This window comes from Hemiscyllium ocellatum, chromosome 21 (genome assembly GCF_020745735.1).
Source record: "Hemiscyllium ocellatum isolate sHemOce1 chromosome 21, sHemOce1.pat.X.cur, whole genome shotgun sequence".
Classification (NCBI taxonomy): Eukaryota; Metazoa; Chordata; class Chondrichthyes; order Orectolobiformes; family Hemiscylliidae; genus Hemiscyllium; species Hemiscyllium ocellatum.
The window spans coordinates 32,311,803-32,333,166 of NC_083421.1; positions in this window are offsets into that span (position 1 = coordinate 32,311,803).

The window sequence follows — 21,364 nt, forward strand, 5'->3', positions numbered from 1 at the left end:
CCAATCCTGTGTGCTCTCCTCCATGAGGGTGAGGAAGTTGCTTCCAATTATAGGCCACTTCATCTTGCAAGAAAAAGTGAAGTGTGTCAGTGAGTCTGGTACAGTTTTTTGGACGATAGGCATGCTATCATTGAACTATTGTCAGTCTGTGAGGTATGGGTCTGAGGCTTGCAATAGTGTTATGGTGAAGTAAGTCATGCTATATTAGGTGCATTGGGAATTAAATGAAATGGGTGCGATGAATGGAGCGGGGTCAGAAGCCAACCATTCATTCCTCAGCATACGATATTTAAAGATGCATTCACCAGCCTTGACTGCTTATCTGATGTCATTCTTTTCTGGCTTTGCATCAAGGTCCTTGGATCTACATTGTTGGGATTTGCTGCAATGTTTAACTATTCCCACATAGTTCACACGTTTTTTTTAGAAATAGAAAAATGGTAAATGCATTATTAATTCTGGGCATCAGTCAATGTTCTTAGATAACAAGGAAAGATATAAATCACCATTTCCTGTAATCACAAAAATTGAAACATTTTAGCCAGTTTTGCTGGCGATCCTTTGTGTAATCTAGCTCTTTGACCAGCGCCTTGGATTCCAGCGTCTGCAGTTTTTTTTGAGACTCTAATTATGTAATCCAGTGGCAATGCAACAGGAGCTTACAAATCATTTTCTGTCAAAATCATCATTCAACCTAAATTGAAAGAAATGCAGTAAAAGAAGACTTGCATTTATATTCTGTTGTTTTTTAAATGCACAGATACTGCAAGGTACTTTCCATGAATGAAGCACATCTTGAACTGTTGTCACTGTTGTATTTAGCATGTGTGGCAGTCACTTCCTGCACAGCAAACTCCCACAGAGAGTAACACAATAATAACCAGATAATCCGTTTTGGTAAAGTTGATTGAGAAATAAATACTGACCAGGATATCAGGTGAAACCCACCGACTTTTCGTTTAAATATGCTGCAATGCTACATTATAGTGTTCACCTAGATTTTGTGCTCAAGTCCTGGAGTGGGCTTTGAACCCACAACCTTTTAACCCATAATGACCATTTCTAGTAACTAGTTGGTGCACCTCCAATTCAATTACATTTTCCATAGAACTATAGGAAGTTCATGGTACAGGAAGAGGCTATTCAGCTCATCATATCTGAACCACCTTCATCAAGTCATCAAAAGAAACATTTTGACACAGAAAGTTTTCCTTTCATCTGTTTTCTCATGCTTTGGGGTGTCTGTTACACCAAATATCTTTAGAGTGATGTACTCAAACGGTCTTTACACGACTCTAAGAACAGCAGAACATCACATTCTCCAGAAGATGCTCCTGTGTCACCAATTTTATCCTTCATTCTGTGTTTCCAAGTTTATCCACTCGGCAATCTAATAGTTTTGACAATTGAAATTCTGCTTTATTTATTATATTTTAGGCAATTGAACTTCTGCTTCATTGTTATAATTTGGAAAACAGATTTGGATTTTCCCTCATTTCATTATATTGTTGACTGGATGACAAGATAATAAACATCAATTTTGTTGCTCACTTTTTTCCTGTTTCAAAACCAACCTGATAAAAATTAACATTCATCTGAATTTGAGAGATTTTACTGTTCCAACTGAGAGAAAACAGTCAATATATTTGCAAAGTCGTCTTAAACTCTCCTTTCCAACACCTTCAAATATAAACAAAATACATGTAGGTGCAAGAATTGTATAAGGATTCTATAAAAATTATTTTTTTATATATTATTTTTATATATTGTTTTAGTATAAAATAATATGAATCTCTGTTTAATCTTTGTGATTAGAGCAAACATGACTTCTTGAAGATTTGTACCTGATTTGAAGTCATCTTTGAAGCCATTTACTGGCAGCACTTTATCATTTGTGAATAGACATTAAGAGAGGTGCTTCATTGTTTTTGAATTCATTTATACACAGCTCCTAGCCTATAACTTGTAGACAAATAAAATATTACTGATGAGTCATGTGCAACTGATGGTGTAATTGCATATTAGCAGAAGAGATTTGTTCAGTGGGGTAACATTGGTACCATATATGCTTCAAAAATATTTTCTAATTGGATTGGTGTCAGTTCCATACCAATTATCTCTTTGGGATTTCAGGAAAACACCAGAACTCTTGACAATTTCTAAAACTGCAGTGCCCATATAAGTGCAATCAACGGGCTTCTCACTTTTAGGTTCAACTAAAGTTCAACTAAAGGTGAATCAGTGGTTAGCACTGCTGCCTCACAGTGCAAGGGACCTGGGTTCGATTCCAGCCTTGGGTGACTGTCTGCATGGGTTCGCTCTGGGGGCTCCGGTTTCCTCCCACAATCCAAAGACGTGCAGGTTAGATGAATTAAACATGCTAAATTGCCCATAGTGTTCAGGGATATGAAGATTAGGTGCATTAGTCAGAGGTAAATATAGGATAATAGCGTGGAGGAATGCATCTGGGCGGGTTACTATTCAGAGAGTCAGTATGGCCATGTTGGACCAAAGGGCTTGTTTCCACACTGCAGGGATTCTATGATTCTAACTTTAAAGTAGGTTCCATTGCGTTAGCTATCTGTGGTTTAATACAGAATTTTAAGAGGAAAACAGGGTTAAGGATCAGAGAAAATGACTACAATCAGTTAAAGCCATTCCTTGATATAAGGAATTAGGAATGAAGAGAATTCAGATTGTCTGCTCAAAAAGGGTTATCAAGAATGGACATCTGAAGGAGAATAACATTAATCAACAATTCAAGTTGAGCAAAATATGTCGTTGTGTGAAAAATTTGTTCTTACTCCTCATTCTCTGCTAATGCTGAGACTATTGAATATCTCATATTCCTACATTGGGTTATCTCTTTTTAGTCATAGGGTCATAGAGATGTACAACATAGAAACAGACCCTTCGATCTAACCCATCCATGCCGACCAGATATCCCAACCCAATCTTGTCCCACTTGCCAGCACCCAGCCCATATCCCTCCAAACCCTTCCTATTCATATACCCGTCCAAATGCCTTTTAATTGTTACAATTGTACCAGCCTCCACCACTTCCTCTGGCAGCTCTTTCATATACGTACCACCCTCTGAGTGAAAAAGTTGCCCCTTAGGTCTCATTTATATCTTTCCCCTCTCACCTTAAACCTATGCCCTTCAGTTCTGGACTCCCTGACCCCAGAGAAAAGACTTTGTCGATTTATCCTATCCATGCCCCTCCTGATTTTATAAACCTCTATAGGGTCACCCCTCAGCCTCTGACGCTCCAGGTAAAACAGCCCTAGCCTACTCAACCACTCCCTGTAGCTCAAACCCTCCAACCCTAGCAACATCTTTGTAAATCTTTTCTGAACCCTTTCAGGTTTTGCAACATCTTTCCAATAGGAAGGAGACCAGAAATGCATGCAATGTTCCAACAGTGGCCTAACCAATGTCCTGTACAGCCATAACATGACCTCCCAACTCCTGTACTCAATACTCTGGCCAATAAAGGAAAGCATATCAAATACCTTCTTCACTATCCTATCTTCCTGTGACTCCACTTTCAAGAAGCTATGAACCTGCACTCTAAGGTCTCTTTGTTCAGCAACACTCCCTAGGACCTTACCATTAAGTGTCTATGTCCTGCTAAGATTTGCTTTACCAAAATGCAGCACCTCGCATTTATCTGAATTAAACTCCACCTGCCACTTCTCAGCCCATTGGCTCATCTGGTCCAGATCCTGTTGTAATCTGAGGTAACCTTCTTCACTGTCCACAAGACCTCCAATTTTAGTGTAATCAGCAAACTTATTAACTATACCTCTTATGGTCACATCCAAATCATTTATATAAATGACAAAAAGTAGTGGACGCAGCACCGATCCTTATGGCACTCCACTGGTCACAGGCCTCCAGTCTGAAAAACAACCTTCCACTACCACCTTCTGTCTTCTATTTTTGATCCAGTTCTGTATCCAAATGGCTAGTTCTCCCTGTATTCCATGAGATCTAAACTTGCTTACCAGTCTCCCATGGGGAACCTTGTCTTCTGTTGCCTGTTCCAAAGTATTGTCCTTCCATGGCTAAACCCCGACCTCTTCTAGTACGGTTATTATTGGAATCTGGTAGTTGTCTGAACATCATGGGCTATGGTGTGAAACAAAACAGAATCACGAGAGGACTCTGATACCTCTGCTCTTTGTAAGTTTCATAAATGACTTGAATGATGAAGTGGAAGGGTGGGTTAGTAAGTTTGCCGATGACACGAAGGTTGGTGGAGTTGTGGATAGTGTGGAGGGCTGTTGGAAGTTGCAATGGGACATTGACAGGATGCAGAACTGGGCTGGGAAGTGACAGATGGAGTTCAACCTGGAAAATATTAAAATGATTCATTTTGAAAAGTCGAATTTGAATGCAGATTACAGGGTTAAAAGCAGGATTCTTGGCAGTGTGGAGGAATAGAAGGATCTTGGGCCCACGTTCACAGATCCCTCAGAGTTGCCACCCAAGTTGATAGGGTTGTTAAGAAGGTGTATGGTATGCTGGCTTTCATTAGCAGGGGGACTGAGTTTAAGAGCCACAAGATTATGCTGCAGCTCTATAAACCCTGGTTAGACCACACTTGGAATATTGTATTCAGTTCTGGTTGCCTCATGACAGGAAGTATGTGGAAGCTTTAGAGAAGGTGCAGAGGAGATTTACCGGGATGCTGCCTGGACTGAAGGGCATGTCTTATGAAGTTGAGGGAGCTAGGGTTTTTCTCATTGGAGCAGAGAAGGATGAGAGGTGTCTTGACAGAGGTGTACAAGATCATGAAAGACATAGATAGAGTGGATAGCCAGAGACTTTTCCCATTGCAGAAATGTCTATCACAAGGGGGTATAATTTTAAGGTGATTGGAGGAAGGTTTAGGAGAGATGTCAGAGGTAGGTTCTTTACTCAGAGAGTAGTAGGTGTGTGGAAGGCAGTACCAGCAATGATAGTAGAGTCAGATAATAGTAAAATGTGAGATATGTAGGTTCATTTGATCTTAGAACAGGATGAAGTGTCTGCAAAACATTGAGGGCCAAAGGGCCTGTGCTGGGCCTGTGCTGGGCTGTACTATGCTATGTTCCATGTTGAGTCCAGCAAGGCCTGTCTCAATGTCAGGAACAACTCACTGCATTTTTAAAGTAAGTTTTGGATGTGAAGGAAAGACATTGGGAACAGCAAATTGCCTATGAAGGGGCTTTGTTGCTTATTAATTATTACATTAGTGCACTTCTCAACTCATTAATAGAAGGCTTTCTATCCTATCACCTGTCATGAACTAGATACAAAACAATTCCTGACAGGATTGGTGTCATATCAATTCCTGATATGAATTGGTGTTGTTGTAAATAGTGAGGAGGGTGGACTTAGGTTATAGGAGGGTATGGATGGCTGAGCAGATAGGTCAATCATTGGCAAATGGCATTCAATCCAAATCATAGCATACAGAATCATTGAATCCCTACAGTGTGGAACCAGGCCATTCAGCCCATTGAGTCCACTCTGACCCTCCAAAGACCATCTTACCTAGACCAGCACCACCTTCCCCCCAGTCCCTGTAACTCTGTATTTCCCATGGCTAATCCACCCAGCTTGCACATCCCAGGACAGTATGAACAATTTAACATGGCCAAGTCACCTAATCTGCACATCTTTGGATTGTGGGAGGAAACTTGAGCACCCGAATGAAACCCACACAGACACGCCAAGAGCATGCAAACTCCACACTAATAGTAACCCAAGAGTCCCAGGTCCCTGGTGTTATGAGACAGCAGTGATGATTATTCAACCAACGTGGTACCCATGTATTTGTAAGGGTGAGATATGGGGATGGAGGGGAAGCAGGGGACAGTTGTACATGTTCAGGAGCTCCAGACTTTGATCTCAAGTGGCATGGTCATCTCATGTGCCATGGGCTGGCTGATCCCCATGTCTTTGGTCCTGGCTGCACACACAAACATGGAGGCAGACAGATGACCACATGCTCGAGACAACTGGTTCCCCAGAGCGTAGCTGCTCTCCTGCATTCTCTAGCCAATGAGGACCATTGACTCCCACAAAGCAGTCTTCTGCTCGTATACCTTCCTGTGCATGTGGACACAGTCCCTGGTTTCCATCATCAATGCATCTTCTGATGCCTGGAACAAAGCAGATACATGGTCTCTGGCAGTCCTTCGAATGCCGTCACAGTAAGTGGTCACAAATTTTCAGAATATCACCTTCCCATCGCAATCTCAGGATTTAGCCTGTTGGCGGGTGGGGTAGGTGTACCAGACAGTCTTTCCAAGGCATTGTCTGAGACTTCTGAACTCACTTGCTCAGACGTTGTAGAATTATCAAAATGTAGATGTCGATCAGTTTGCAGATGATACAAAGATCAGTAGAGTTGTGGATCATGTAGAAAGTTGTCAAAGGATACAGCAGACTATAGACCAGTTGCAGAAATGGGCAGAAAAATAGCAAATGGAGTTTAGTCTGGGCATGTGTGAGGAGCTGCACTTTAGAAGATCAAATATTAATGAAAAGGTATTGAGTTAATGGCAGGACCCTGAACAGCATTGGTGTACAAAGGGACTTTGGGGTTCACATCCATGGCTCCCTGAAAGTGACCATGCAAGTCGATAGGGTGAGAGGGACCTGGCTTTGTGTAGGTCTTCACAGTAAGTTATGGACTAGGCCAGACCCTCTCAAAACATTTCAAGAAAGTAGCCCTAACTTTGCTAGTTGTTTTTAGCAGATGTAACACGGATATTCCAAGAGGGATACAGCTGGTCAAACCACATAGGTTGAAACAAAACAGAATTTATTTACAAAATTACTGAATGAAACGCAAACAAAAGAGAATAGAATACCAAATAAATTAACTTATCCGAAAATCCAACTTTATGATGCTGTCCCCAATACTTGCAACAATCCCCATAAACACCCCTTGGCATAAAAAGTAAAGTCAAACACGGGATCTTGCAGGAGAGAGAGAGAGATAGCAGCATGGAGCACCCTCTTCTTGGTGGCTGTTTCTTGGATTAGCAGCCTCAAAACTGACTGCCTGCTTTCTGTGAACAGCCAGACCAAAACCAGAGAAGACAAACTGACCTGGAAGAACTGGCCACTCCCCTTTCATTGTTGGAAAACCACACCAGATCAGGCAGCATCCAAGGAGCAGGAGACTCAATGTTACGGGTAAGAGCCCTTCATTAGGAATGAGGTCCGCATTCCTGATCGAGGGCTGTTGCCCGAAACATTGATTCCCTTGCTCCTCGGATGCTGCCTGACTCTGATCTCCAGCATCTGCGGTCCTTCCTTATTCCCCTTTCATTGTACATGTGTGTTTATTTTTAACTTGAACCTTTTTCCTGAGCCAGTATCTGTAAGCTGTAATCAAATTGGCCCTAAAACCTATCCAAGCCAGACATTTTGGAATCACTGCTTTTACAACCTCTCTGAGAAAAAAGTCAAGGACAGCATAACCTTGTGAAAGGGGCAGCATCATCACAAGTGGAGGACACAAATAACATGCCAGTAATTGAGAAAGAGAGGAAGGTAAGTGAGGATTTAGAAAAAATCATTATCACCAAAGTGTTAGTGTTGTGCAAACTAATGGAGGTAAGGATAGACAAATTCCCTGGCCCCAATGGAATGATTCCCAGGCTACTGAAAAAAATGGCGGGAGATATAGCAAATGCATTTGTAGTAATTTTCCAAAATTCTTTGGATTCTCGGCAGTTCCAAGAAATTTAAAATTAGTAAATGTGACATCACTGTTTAAAAAAGGAAGGTAGACAAAAGATAAGGAATTATTGACCAGTTAGCACAATTTCTGTAGTGGGGATAATGCTTGAGTCTAATATCAAGGAAGAAATAGCAAGGCATCTGGATAGAAATTATCCTATTGGGCAGATACATCATGGGTTCATGAAGGACAAGCCATGCCAAATGAATATTTTGGAATTCTATGAAGACATTATGAGCACAGAGGACAATGGGGAACCAGTAGATGTGTTATATCTAGATTTCCAAAAGACGTTCAACAAGGTGCAGCACAAAAGGCTGCTGCATAAGATAACGATGCAAGGGGTGACAGTAATATATTAGAATGGATAGAGGATTGGTTAACCAACAGGAAGCAAAGAGTGGGGATAAATGAGTGCTATTCTGGTTGGCAATCAGTGACTAGTGGTGTGCCTCAGGGATCAGTGTTGGAACTGAAATCATTCACAATTTACACAGATGATTTGGAATTGGAGACCAAGTATAGAGTGTCAGAGTCTGCAGATGACACTAAGATGAGTGGTAGATCAAAGTGTGCAGAGGACTATGAAACCTTGCAATGGGATATAGATATTTTATGTGAGTGGGCAAAGGTCTGGCAGATGGAATACAATGTTAATAAATGTGAAGTCATCCATTTCAGTAGGAATAACAGTAAAAAGGAATATTACTTGAATGGTAAGAAATTGTAGCACACTGCTGTACAGAGGGACCTGGGTGGGTGTCCTTGTGCAGGTGCAACAGGTAATTAAGAAATCAAATGGAATTTTGTCCTTCATTGCTAAAGGGATTGAGTTTAAAAACAGGGAGGTTATGTTGCAGCTGTACAGTGTGGTGGTGAGGCCACACCTGGAGTACTGCATGCAGTTTTGGTCTCCTTACGTGAGAAAGGATGTACTAGCACAAGAAGGGGTGCTGGGAAGGTTAATTCTGGAACTGAGGGGGTTGGCGTATGAGGAGAGACTGAGGAAACTGGGATTATATTCATTGGAATTTAGAAGAATGAGGGGGGATCTTATAGAAACATCCAAAATTATGAAGGAAATAGATATCATAGAAGTAGAGATGATGTTTCCACTGGTGGGTGAAACTACGACAAGACGGCATAGCCTCAAGGTGAGAGGAAGCAGATCTAGAATTGAATTGAGAAGGAACTTCTTCAGCCAGAGGGTTGTGAATTTGTGGAATTCCCCACCCACTGAAGTGATTGAGGCTTCCTCAGTAATTGGTTTTAAAGCTAAGATAGATCATTTTTTGATGAGTAAAGGAATTAAGGGTTATGGTGAGAGGACAGGTAAGTGGAGCTGAGGCCACGAGAAGATCAGCCATGATCTTATTGAATGGTGGAGACAGACGGCCTACTCCTGCTTCTAGTTCTTCTGTTCTGATAGTTGAAAGAAGGTGTTATGGCATGCTTGCCTTTATTGGTCAGAGAATTGACTCCGAAAGTAGGGTTTTAAATTACAGGTTTATAAGACTATGGTTAGGCCACACTTGGAGTAGGCGTTCAATTCTGGTCACCACGTTACAGGAAGGATGTGAAGGCTTTGGAGAGGGTGCAGAAGAGGTTTACCAGGATGCTGCCTGGATTAGAGGGTATGAACTGTAAAACCCAAGTTGTTTTTTTTTCTGGAGCGGCGGAGGCAGAGGGGAAACTTGATAGAAGTCCATAAAATTATCGATGGATAGATAGAGCTGACGGTCTGTACTTTTTTTCCAGGCATTGAATTGTCTAAAACTAGAGGGCATGCATTTAGGGTCAGAGGGAGCATGTTCAAAGGAGATGTGAGGGGTAAGGTTTATACACAGAGAGTGGTCGAGTCTGGAATGAGCTGGCAGGGATGATGATGATGAAGGCAAATACAATAGAGGCATTTAAGAGACTTTTAGGTAGGCACATGAATATGCAAGGAATAGAGGGATATGCACCAAAGTCAGGCAGAAGGGATTAGTTTAATTTGGCGTCATGCTCGGCAAAACATCGTGGACCGAAGTTCTAGTTCCTGTGCAGCACTGTTCTATGTTCTAAGTTCTACCTTCTAGCCAGTTTATGCCAATTCTCTAGAGAATGTGTGGCTATCCCATTGGCGCTTAGTAGACATGAGAGAGAAGGAGTTGTATCCCCATGGTTAGAAGTGTATGTCATAACTGACACTGATAGTGCGGATAATGTGAGAGATGTAGTGGAATGAGGAAGTACAGTGGATGTCTCAGCATTCCTGTAGGAGCAGTGTCAGCCTTCTTCTACGAGGGACAAGATTCATTATGCTTGAGAGGACTGATGCCGAGCACTCCTCAACAGCTCATGGACTCTGCTTCCCTGCTGTAAGCTGTATTGAGAGAAAGGAAGTGACTGAGTGTCACATGGAAGTGGATGGTACAGCTTTTAGTGCAGGTACAGGTGGTCAGAAGCTGGTGTTCTGGAGTTGTGAGTAAACAGCACAGAGGTCCTACCAGATTAGTAGAATAGGATGTTAGGGTGGGTGACAACGAGCAAGGGAAGATATGACTTATAATAGTGAGAGTGCTGGAGGTGCAGTCTTGGTTGGATTTGAGTGCAAGAAGTGTGTTAGAGCAAGTCAGAGGTTGAGAGAGAGGAGTGTGCCACTTACCTTAGAGGTATGGAGTGGTTTTTGACGTTCTTGTGACACTGCTGGCCATTCCTCTGAACTATGGAGACCACACTTACCCTAGTGGTGACCTCAGACTTTTCTGCCAGGCCTGGCAGTGTGGACTCCTTTGTTAGCCCTCCATAAGGTGGGATGACCCTCCTCTGGACCGTCTTTTCCATCAGGACCTCCAGGTCCCTGCCAGAGAATCACAGCACCATTTTCCCCCTTCTCAGACATCTTCAGAATGACTATCCTTCAATGAGCAGAACAGCTTCAAGATGCCAGTGCTCATTCAGGTGGTCAGTGGTCTCTTAAAGATGGCACAGGCACCAGGAATGATGGTCTTGTTGTGGGACTTAAGTGAGTGGCGAGTTGTTCCAGAAACAATGAATAATAAGACAACACTAGCTTCGGGTAAGAGGGGCGCCAATAAAGCAAGTTCAGTAACTTACATGAGAGACCTCACTTGGTCTTGTGGAGCAAATCCTGAATGGAACTGAACAAAGCTGACACATTGCCAAAAATAACATACAACCAAACCTCATATTTCTTCAAAAGATTTTTCTTTCCAAGCTCATGCATCCTTTGTTATCGATTCTTACCCCTTTTCTGCTTGCTACCCCTGCATAAGATCACACACAAGTTCAAGATCAATATTTAATATATGGGACAGTGACACCTAACTATGGAACTCCATCAGCACCACTAATGCAGGATTGGCACTGTTCCTGTTGCACAATTGAAGACATGAATCTATGTCTCTCAACTGACCTATCCTCATTCCTTCTCACTAGCTACTGTATTACTCTGGCTAAAATTCCATCAATTCCCACGAACTACTCACTCCGCTGAAGTTGCTTATATTTTGAGATGAGAGTTCTCACCAATCTGTTTCATGTCCCAGATCAGCTTACCAGTAGTGGGACCAGATGGCTCTCTCCACACTCTCTTCAGTACTGCAGAAACCAGCATTCAACCGATCCTCACAGCAATATTTCAGATCTGTGATGCTCCTTCTCACTGGTCTGCCTATTGCAGTCTTCTCCCACTCATAAACATGAAGAAATTCTGTTTTGTGCAATTTGCCCAACACATGCTGATTGGACCACTCTACCTGGTCACATCCATTAAGGAAATAACTTTGCAATACAAGTTGCCAATTTAAATTAATTGACACAAGAGTCTGAACTGGTGTCATTTGTTCCCAATTTTCTCAAGGATTTTAAAAAATACCATTGCACTAGCTTGAGGAATTTTCTTTCTATATAATTCTCCCCTTTCTATTTGTTACTAATGGCATACTACTAGACTGTAGGACCATGTTTTCAGTCTTCTCTCCTCCATCTTCCCTTTTTCTCCATGTCTCCCCTTCCTCCTTGTGATATTCCCTAACTCATACTTTCAAGTGAATACTATTTAACTAGTATAAGATGTTCAATATTCTGAGGAAGCACAGACCATGAGTTAAAGAGCTGGATAGGAAGAGTTCATGCTTTCGAACACAATGTTTGATGTTGCAGTGCTTGATGTTAATATTCTTGCTTCATTGTTCAATAGCTTTGCACTGTTTTTGGCATGCACAAAATTCCAGCTTCTGGATGAAAAGCAAATCTGACTAGAAAAGGATTATTGAGTAGTTTCCACAGTGGGAATTGGAACACAGAAGAAGCTATGATACATTGCATTCAGATAAATGGTGTAAAATAGGTTGCTAATTCATTATGGGTTGCTTTTGGCTCTGTAAAGCAAGTTAGAAATGCATTTATTCTTAAAATGAATATAGCAAGGCATGTCACATTGCTTGTGCCCAGTACCTTGTTTTTCACAAACTAAACAAAACATTGCTGGAGAAACTCTGCAGGTCTGGCAGCATCTGTGGAAAGAAAAACAGAGATAATGTTTCAAGTCCAATTCTGAAGTAGGGTTACAGGACTCATAATGTTAATTCTGTTTGTCTCTCCATAGATGCCAGACCTACTGAGCTTCTCCAGCACTTCTTGTTTCAGATTTCCAGCATCAACAGTTCCTTGTTTTATTTTACCTTGATATTCACCTGTGAGTGTATTGTTCTTATGAACTTAATGCTTATTTTTATTTCCCTATAAGCAGGTGTAAATGGTGGAATAGACATTCAAATTGTACTATGGAGGCTTCAGAAACCTGAAGCAGCCTGGAGACTTAAATAGGAACACTCATAATATTATTGATGACAGGAGCCATGGGACCACAATGTTGACAATTTGAGATTGAAGAAAATTAAATAAATAGATAAGATCATAAACTCAAAGAACAGAGTACACTTTGCTTGAGTTTCATCTGATAATAATCTTCATATTAATGCACAAAAATTTCATTGAAACACAGTCTCCATGTCCTCCTGGAATCATCATGTACATATGTGGAATACATCAGCCGAAATTGAACTTCATGTTGTCACTGGTTGAAAATGCAGAGACAAATTAGAGAGGAATTGCAATTTGAGCTGCATTTGAGAACTAACCACCACGTTACATCTCAGAATTTAGATCCATGTTTAAAAGCAAAGCCAAGATGATTATCGCAGCAGGAAACTATCAATTCACAGAGATGTGCTCATTGCACGTAGTTAAATGAAATGGTGTAATAACTGATAATAGGGTATTTTTTGAAATGCAAGCATATTGGTCCAAATCATCTATTCTGGATCAGAATGACTACTTGCAAACCAAATCAGACAATGAGAGACCTCCATACTTTCCAAGATCTTGTTGGGTATGAATCCAGTTTCCAGGATCTATCCCAACATACACAGTCTGGTGAACCATACAGGCAGTATTGGAATGAATCTTCATAGAACCTGGGTTCCTTTTTACTGCAATAGTTGTTGTATTTCCCAAGTAAACACAGTTTAACCATCCCAAATCCACTCCAATAACTACTGAGAGAAGGTAAATGTTTGAGCTAAGTGGGTGAGGTGGTAGGCTGGCAGAAAATGAATGAGATGTTAAGGTGGCAGTGAGGAGGATAGTGAGTTCAATATCAAGGCAACTGGGAGTGATTAATCATGTCAGACTGAGGATTTGGGTATTGGTATTTGGGGCTAGAATGTAGGGGCAGTTGGAGTGAGGAGGCAGTTTGTCTGAGGAAGGGCTGGTCCTGGGTTTGGTGAAGGAAATGCTGTAGTTGTAGAGGTCAGAGTCTGAAGGAGTGGGTGATGGTCATGTGTCCAGATACAAGGTGATGATTGGGAGTTCAGCAGGGGAAATTAGTGGTCAGTGCAGGTGACTGGGGGTCAGATTTATTATTACCAAAGTATTTGAGTATCGGGATACTCAAGGGATCCTGACATAAGCCACCTCTGGTCCAACTGTTATTCCTTCTGTTATCATTCCTAAGATTTCTTCCCCTTGTCCTGAAGTCACCAATCTAAGGCTCATGAGTTTTGAACATATAAGTCAGACAAACATTCTCATAAAGGAGATGCCTTCGCAACTTTCAAATGAGCATTGAACCAAGCTCCCATCTTTCCACTCACAATCATATAATCGATTCCATGGTGTAATTTATTGCCATTATCGCAACCAACATTTATCCATCAATAAACATTTGGCAGAATTTAATGAAGCGCACAAGAGTAAGCACTGTGGCTGTGTAGGGGGTTGGAGCTATCACAAAAGAATCAGGCAGTAATACTTACATTGGGAAAACTGTCACCCAATTGAGATGGGGAGTCAAAAAGCCCAAAGCTGGAATTGCTGCCATCATCAAGGTTAATGAGATTCCTTGAGGAGTCTCTTGACTCCAGTCATTCCCATGCCCACCAGAATTTACCACCAGCTCAGGGATTTAAAGGGCGTTGCATGTTTCTCCCACATTTCTAAAGGGCTTGCTGTAACCTCTGTGGTGTTTGCCTGTACCCTCACAATGTGGAAAACCTTGTTATGAAGGACCCTGAATTGGGAAAGGGGCAATCATTGAAACCCAATCACTCTTCATGACACTGACCTGCCTGTCACCTCCACCTCTGGTCTTTCCCCATCTTACCCCTCTCAGCCGAGTCATGCAATCCAATGTTGACCCTTGGGATATCCCTGGAAGTAAAAAGTCCATTCCTTGGAGCTTGGCAGCAATGAGAGTTGCTGGCCTTTGATTGACTGGTAATTGTCAGATAAAGGGAATTTTCAGTTTTGGGATACCAATTACTGTGGGAGGCCCAATGCTACCCAGTTAAGAGTTTGATGATTGCTTGACTGCTTTGACCACCCTCTGTAGTAGAAATAAAGAGTTTCCACTGGTCCTCTGAATGGTTGGGGGAGTCCCATCACTGAAAGAAAATCCTGATCCTTAAAGCAGGTGATCTGGTGTTTCACTGCTGCTTTTTTGACTTTGCTGTGTGTAAACTGACTGTGCATTTCTCACTTCACAACAGTGATGACACTGCAAACGTTTGCTTTAAACTGTTTAAACATTGCCATGTCCTAAGTTGGTGATGGATGTAAAGTAACTATAAGTCCATTGCTCCACTTTTAGTTACATACATGTTATCTACGAGACAGTTGCGTGCATCAACAGTCTTTCACTTCATGATGGGCCGAAGGACCACTTTCTGTGCTGTACTGTTCAGTTGTGGGCAGAATCACAGGCACAGCTAATCTTATATGCACCAGATCATATACACGCATAAGTACAGTACAGTGGATAGCAATGGGTGTACATACTGGCTGATCCTTCTTCCTGCCTGTTAGTGAAATAGTCATGGTTCTAGCTGTTACTAACGAGGGATAAGTCAGATTCCAGAGTAAACCCTGGCTTTATGGATTGAAAGTTTTATTATTATTTTTGTTTACTGTGGTGGTAAGTCTCTGAACATATGTATAAAAGGCTGCCATTGTATTTTAATACATTTTTATGTTCTTTTGCTTCTGAAAAAAATGAACCTTATTACATAATATCTGAAGCATTGAAAATTATCTCCTTAAAACTATCAGACATCCAATTTGGAAAACTTAGTCCTCAGTTTCAGTGTTGATAGTAAATATTTTTCTGTTACATGGCTAAATTCTAAAAGGAATGGAGAGTGAACAGCAAATGAAAACATTAAATATCCTCATGATTCAGAAGTTATTCAGCAATTCATTAATAAAACTCTTTTCATGCCTTTTACCATCCTTCCCACCCATCCCTACCTCACACATGCTTGAACTTCAGTGAAGAATATCGCTTATCCCAACAGGTAACTTCTTGTTCAACTGGCATAGTTGCATTCAGTTTCCTTTTGGTAAATTTTGACTATGCATGCATTTGGTGCTGTTTGATTCACAGAGGATGGTGCATGGATGGAATGAGCTGTGAGAGGAAGCGATGGAGGTGATTACAACATTTAATGGCATCTGGATGGATGCTTCAATAGGAAGGGTTTAGACGAATATGGGCCAAAGGATATGGCTAGCAGATAGGACTAGATTGATTTAGAATATCTGATCGGCATTGACAAGTTGGACCGAAGGATCTGTTTCAGTCCTGTACATCTCTGATTCCAAGGTTCAGTTAATGTCCAATTAGAAATTGGCTGCGAAGTAAACTGTGCAAATAGTTATCCTTGGATTGACTCATAGCTGACGCAAAATCACACCATCATTCATCAATCTGTGGATAGTCTTCTTTGTCCTAGTTTTTATTATAACCAACTGCCAAAGGGGATAGATTTTATTCATGAATTGATGACTACCTTCTGAATCATGAGAAAATTGAACTTTTCCATTTGCTCTTTTTTTTAGAATTTAGATACATAGCAGGAAAGGATTTACCATCCACCATTGAAGCTGCGGATTATATTTTTTCTGAATTAGAACTCACAACCCACATTGATCTTGACTTTTTAATGAGGAAAATGAAATACTTTATTGAGATACGAGAAATAATGATAGAAAAGAATAGAATAAATACAAAACTCGCACATAATGGCACGTATCTAATATAGTGTATGGAGCAGAAAATTGGAAAAATTTAAGATAACACTGAGGTGGTTTTGCAATTCTCCCTATTATCATTTTCGATGACAGTAATGGAACAAGACATTTCTCAAGCAGAACATGACTGACTGGGCAAACTTTATTTTAGAGATGCAACCTGAGTACAACAAAAAAACCAAACTTATTTCACATGAGTGACTGCAGCTGAGTTTCTGAGGAAACAATCATTTTCCTTATCTTATATGCAATGGTTTTTTTCTCAATTTGTCTCTGTCTCCTATTTTTCAACTCAATGTAACTTGTAGCAAATGCAAAAGGCTTGTGACAACTGGGTTTTTTTTGCTGAAGTTAGAACTGAGAAGAGAAAAACAATGGAAAACACTGGAATTGATTTAGAATTACATCATGTAAAATTGCAAGTGTCACTTTGATCAGAAACTTAATTAAAATAATTGTCTGCACATAGTGATTGAAGTAAATTATAACAGTCTTGGGGATGGGCATGAAAAGTATACTTTCAAAGTAGATCATAAATGTGGTAGATAACATATCTTACACAAAATGTGCGTCTTGGGATCAGTAAAGCTGTCCATTACAGGTGTCCTGAAGGCTTTGCAATTAATAACCAATCCACATTTTGCTGATTTATTAGTTAAACACATCTCCACGGTCTGTGTAGATCAGCAAATTACTCTTAAAGTTTTTTTTGATATACAAGTTGATGTATCAGCACTCAGCCTTGCCAATAATTTCATATGAGCATAGAAAAAAATGATGAGAATTTCTGTATTCTGCCAAAGGTTTTAACCAACCCAACCTTCTTTGTCATCAGGTGTTTCTATTCAGCATCGAAAACGTGTATGGAAACAATCGACACCATCATTGATTGTAACATACGTGAAATTCTGTGTAAGTTATTGCAATGATGATTTTATAACCAGACTAGACAGATCAATAGTCTGTGGAAAGTGATTTACAATGTAGAAATCCAGCTTCAATTCCTCTCTCTACTAATTATAGTGAAAAGCATAAAGCAGGACATAAAATATGAGGCATTGCTGTAAAACTAACATCAGCAGAGAAAGCATGTACACTGTTCCAATAATTTTCTGCCTCAAAAAAAGGGAAGAAACAGTATTTACTAAAGCCTTGGTAAAACTGAGTGATTGACAATTATTTTTAGGAACTGAAGTGATTTGTATGGAGAGTTTTGTTTTCTGACCAAGAGAACATCTTTGGAAAGAGAGTGGTGTGCATATCACAATACAACAAAAGCAAGAAGTGTATGATCTGGGAACACAGAAGGATAAGTGGTGCTTGATTCACAGCAGGTACTAAAACAGCACGTGGGTGTATTGCAGCAGAGTCAGCCAGTGAGCATGGCAGCGAACACTGGAGAAAGTCCAAAATATATTTTCAAGGATGATACCAAAATTGAGAGAATATACAACATCAGGAAATGTTGAATATTCATGCACTTTTCACTGGATGTATTAGTAGATCACTATCAGGATGATACAAAAACTGGCTTTAAGACTACAAAGAGATTCAATGGGGTAGTTGCAGTGAAGATAGTTGACCCTTCTGATTTTTTGACTCTGTTTTACAGAGAGTTTCTCTCCATGAGGATTTGTGAAGTTTGTCAGCAATTCATCTGAAACCTGTCTCACTAACCAATCGTACCTAACTAGCCTACGGCAACCTTCTTGTTCACTGCTAGCCCAATTCTACCCCTTGCTATTTGCAGAAGAACTCCCCACTCACTGGATATCTAGGCATCATGATATCAACTTTAAAAGGCTGTTGCGCACCCGGATGAGCATTAAAATTCTGCAACTGCCCTGCGTGGTAAGTCATCTTTCTCCTAGACATGAAAGACAGGGAAACCTGCCACCCCCATTTTGCGGACAGGGACCTTAGGGCCCTGGTCAATGGATGGTGCAGACAAAGGAAGCTCTCTTCCCCCCAGAACTGTCAGAGGAGGCCAAGCCATCAAATCCTGCCAGCTTGGTGTGAGGTTGGCACAGTCTGGAGCCAAGGGCAAAAATGCTATAAAGGACATTTCTCCACTCCACCAAGCTATGCATTACCATCTTCTCTCTGCAAACTCATACTCACTCTATCCATGCTACTGCACCCACTTCCCACCAAGAGTAATGTTCTACCCCACCACTTGCACTGTGACGTGCAACATCTTCCCTCACTCGCTCACCAACTTGAGGATGGCAAGGTGGCTCAGTGGTTAGCACTGCTGCCTCACAAGGCAAGGGACCTGGGTTCGATTCCAGCATTGGGTGATTGTCTGGGTGGAGTCTGCACATTCTCCCCGTGTCTTCGTCAATTTCCTCCAGGTGCTCTAGTTTCCTCCCACAATCCAAAGATGTTCGCATTAGGTGAATTGGCCATGCTAAATTGCCCATAGTGTTCAGGGATGTGTAAAGTTAAGAAGTCATGCGGTGAATAAGGCTTTATTGGTAGAGGGATTGAGTTCTGGAGCTGTGATGTCATGCTGCAACTGTACAACACACTAGTGCAGCCTCACTTGGAATACTGCGTACAGTTCTGGTTACCCTATTACAGGAAGGATGCGGAAGCATTGGAAAAGGTACAGACAAGATTTACCAGGATGTTGCCTGGTCTGGAGTGAAGGTCTTATGAGGAAAGGCTGACAGACGTGGGTCTGTTCTCATTGGAGAGACGAAGGCTAAGAAGGGATTTAATAGAGACATACAAGATGATCAGAGGATTAGGTAGGGTGGACAGTGAGAGTCTTTTTCCTAGGATGATGACATCTGCTTGTACGAGGGGGCATACCTGCAATTTGAGGGTGGTAGATTTAAGACAGATGTTAGAGACAGATTCTTTACTCAAAGTGGTAAGGGTGTGGATTGCCTACCTACCAATGTAGTTAACCCAGCCACATTAAGGGTATTTAAACAGTCCTTGCATACGCAAATGGATGATGGAGGGATAGTGTTGGGGGATGGGCTCAGTTTAGATCACATGTAGGCACAATATCGAGGGTCAAAGGGCCTGTTCTACGCTGTATGTTCTATGTTCTATGTTAGGTGCATTAGTCAAGGGTAAATGTAGGGTAGTAGGGTAGGGGAATGTGTCTGGGTGGGTTACTCTTCAGGGGGTCAGTGTAGACCTGTTGGGCCAAATGGCCTGTTTCCACACTGTAGAGTTCTAAATATAAAACCAATCCTGCATGTCCTCTATGCTGCCTACTACAGTACATCTTGCCACCCTTCCCACACCTGCAACAGCACCAACAAATGTGCCACCCACTTTCAGTTCACTCGAAGTCTCATTGCACGAAAATATCACCCATAATAAGACTAACAAGGTCCAGGTAGGTGGTAGAAAGATTTAGCTGGTCAACCTGATGAATCCTCATTATCACAGGAGAAAAAGGAACTGTTCCAGCAGGGATGACCATTCTTCATTTGAAAGCCTCTCTTCCATTTAACCCATTGTCAGTATCATTCACTTAACACATCTTATAACACTTTGCTGAGACACCATCACTTTTTTGTGTCTTTCAGTTTGGAGGGAGATGTCCACTGTCTTGGTTGTCAAGCAGAGTGCCCCCACAAGGAAGCACATCTGAGGAGGAGAGTTCAGAGGCTTCAGAGGAAACATTAGCAAAGTTGCCTCTTGCACACATTCTCTGGTCAGTTCCTGTGAACTCAGTGGGAATGCAAGTTACTTTGGCCTGAACTACTGTTCTGTTTAATGATGCCACTTTGTACCAGGGACTTCCAGTTTTGACTCATCCAATATCTGATGACTGATCACCAGCTGAACTCAGACATTGAATTCCTCTTGCAGATCACCACTTTGTGACATAGCCTAAGCCTTGAAGCTCCATGTCTTTGCTGTTACAATGCAACTTTTCTCCAATTGGAAATGCTTTCTGTCATCCTTCAGTGTTGAATGTTGCCACAAGGTTTTGTTCTTTACAGTTTGTTACATTTTCAGCTCTCAAGTGATGATCTTCATAATACTTCCCTCTATTGTGTAGCAACAGGCAGATCAGATTTCAGATCTCATTCAGATCGCCACTCCTGATCACCATGTTGCATGGTGAGGCTGAAGCATTCTGCAGATTGTCACAGTTCACCATATTGCATGTGCTGTCACCGGTATCTTCTAGGTATGTGTTCCAAAAGACTAGAATATATGGTCTAGTGTGAATGAGGGCATCCATCACTCATCTGGCTAAAAACAACACTTGTAGGAAACATCATTTAGTTTATGGTATCTCTGCAACAGACCACTTTGACTGGGTAAAAATTCTGGAACTCCTTTCCTCTGGGTGCTCAGGTTTCCTCCCACCATCCACAAATGTGCAGTTCAGGAAAATTGGCTATGCTAAATTGCCCATGCTGTTCAGTGTTATGTAGGTTAGGTGCATTAGTCAGGGATAAATATAGGATAATAGAGTAGGGGAAAGGGTCTGATTAGGTTACTCTTCGGAGGGTCAATGCGGACTTGTTGGGCCGAAGGACCTATTTCCACACTGTAGGGATTCTTTGATTCTATGATACAATACCTAAACTCCAAGGACTCTATCAGTTCAAGAAGGCAGCTCACCATCACCTACTACAGGGCAAATCAACATTAAAAGTTGGTCTTGCCAATGAAACACACAACCCATGAACAAACAAATAAAACAATTTCCAAGTTATAGGGAGATGGCTACATTATTGCAGGGATTGTTAGGAGAGCCTGATCATTGGTTTTGCAACTTCAAGCTCCTTAGTTTCATACCCCACCCATTTACTATGAGATCATCCACAGTGGGTGGAGCCTGTGGAATTTAATCATTCCCCCTTTCAGCCCCATACACAATGATCAATCCAATTTCAACAATTCTTTTCACCCAAAGAATGCTGAAATGTGAAATGAACACATGAAATAATTCAAGTGAATTGGATAGTTGTATTGAAAAGGAAGAAAAGTTATCACAAGAGAGCAATAAACTGAACAATTTGTTGATAGTTGTAATGA